Below are 2419 nucleotides of genomic sequence, written 5' to 3' on the forward strand. Positions count from 1 at the left end.
TGAAAAGTTATGGAGAATGCCATTTTCTTCGTAGAACAATTGAAAATTATCATTTTTAATTTCTCTACCATGATCACTTCTGATTGAAGTAATGCATACCCTTTTTTTATTTTGAACCCTTTTACAGAATTTAAAGAAGACACTAAAAGACTCTTCCTGTTGTGATAGGAAGATAACCCATGTCCATCTAGAGTAGTCATCCACTATGATGAGTCCATACTTCTTTCCACAAATGGATGTTGTTCTGGTTAGGCCAAACATATCAAGATGTAACAGTTCTAGAGGTGTTGAGCTGGAAACAATGTTTTTACTTGAAAAAAAGTTTTTAATTTGTTTCCCTTTTTGAAATGCCTCACAAAGTAAATTATCCTTGTATGACATACTTGGTAGTTCTCTTACAAGGTTGTGTTTTTGCAGCTTTGAGATTAACCTGAAGCATGCATGACCAAGTTTATTATGCCACAGCCAATGATTTTCTTTGACAAACAACAAGAATGATACATTTTGATTTGATAGTTCACCCAGCTTAATCTTATAAAGGTTAACTTTCCTCTTAGCAAAAAAAATAGAGGCTCATCCATGTCTAGAAGATACACTCATCCTTGTTAAAGGAAACATCATATCCACTTTGACATTACTGACTTATGCTCAGCAGATTGTGTTTGAGTCTTTCAACAAATAATACATTATCAGTAGAGGGATAGGGATGTATACCTATCTTACCCACTCCTATTATTTGCCCTTTTTTATTTCTTCCAAAAGTGACGGTTCCACCATTATAAGGAGTCAAGCATTGGAACATACACCTTTCTTCTGTCATGTGCCGTGAGCAACCACTATCCAAGTACCATGATAGGCATTTCCTTCCTGCTATCAAGGGAATCTGCAATAGGAATTATCTTTTCCTTAGGTACCCAAATCATTTTGGGTCCTCTCTTGTTAGTTTTAAATGCATCAGGCACACCCTTTCTAGGTCGATCCTTGCATTTGGATGTCATATGTCCAACTTTACCACAAAAGTAGAAAACAATAGTATCTTCTTCATGAACATAAATTTCTACCTCATCCATTTCTAGATTTGTTTGTGGGACATGTACAATATCTTAACAGTTTGTCAAGACTTTCTATTCCACCAACAAATTTGGCCAATGTAAACTTAAGGTTTCAATTTGCTCATGAAGTTTTACAAATGATGATGGATCAAGATTGATTCAAGGAGTTTTGATGATAACAAAGATGATGACAAAAAGCCCAAGAGAATGAGTTCAAGATTGAGTCAAGAACACTTCAAGAATCAAGAGAAATTTGATTTCAAGATTCAAGAATCAAGTTTCAAGAATGAAGAATCAAGAATAATCAAGTTGAAGATTCAAGAATCAAGAAAAGACTCAATCAAGATAAGTACTAAAAAGTTTTTTCAAAATATTGAGTAGCACATGAATTTTTCACAAAACCTTTTACCAAAGAGTTTTTACTCTCTGGTAATCGATTACCAGTTTATTGTAATCGATTACCAGTAGCAAAGATTGTTTTCAAAGAGCTTTCAACCGAATTTGCAACGTTCCAATTGATTTCAAAATGGTGTAATTGATTACAGTGATTTGGTAATCGATTACCAGTGTGTTTGAACGTTGAAATTCAAATTCAAATGTGAAGAGTCACATCCTTCACAAAAATGCTTTGTGTAATCGATTACAATGATTTGGTAATCGATTACCAGTGACAAGTTTTGAACAAAAATCAAAAGATGTAACTCTTCCAATGGTTTTCATATTTTTCTAAAAGTTATAACTCTTCTAATGGTTTTCTTGACTAGACTTGAAGAGTCTATAAAAGCAAGACCTTGACTTGCATTTTTAAGAGACTTACTTACAATCTTTACAAACAACTTTTCCACATATTCTTTTACAACCTTTGAATCTCTTTGAACATCTTCTTGAACTTCTTCTTCTTCTTCCTTTGCAAAAATCTTTCTAAAGTTTTCTGGTTTTCCAAACCTTGAAAACAAAAGTGTGCTATTGATGTAAGCTCCATTTGAGCTTGTAGGCCTAGGATCTTCTTCATCAATGGATTCCTTTGCTTCTTGGAAGATGAATGGCAGCGGAATGGAGAAAGGAAGAGAGAGAGGAGACGCCACTTCAAGGAGAAGATGCGTCTAGAAGAAGCTCACCACCATAGGAGGCCATGGATAAGAGCTTGGAGGAAGAAAGAGATGAATGAAGGGAGAGGGAGAGAAGAGCATGAAATTTTGTGCTCTAAATGAGCTCTGAAATCTGAAGTTTAATATTCAAATGATCAAAGTTCAAAAAAATGCACACACATGACCTCTATTTATAGCCCAAGTGGCACACAAATTTGGAGGGAAATTTGAATTTCAATTTAAATTTCACTTGAATTTGTGGAGCCAAACTTTGGAGCC

This window comes from Glycine soja, chromosome 19 (genome assembly GCF_004193775.1).
Source record: "Glycine soja cultivar W05 chromosome 19, ASM419377v2, whole genome shotgun sequence".
In the NCBI taxonomy this organism is placed as follows: domain Eukaryota; kingdom Viridiplantae; phylum Streptophyta; class Magnoliopsida; order Fabales; family Fabaceae; genus Glycine; species Glycine soja.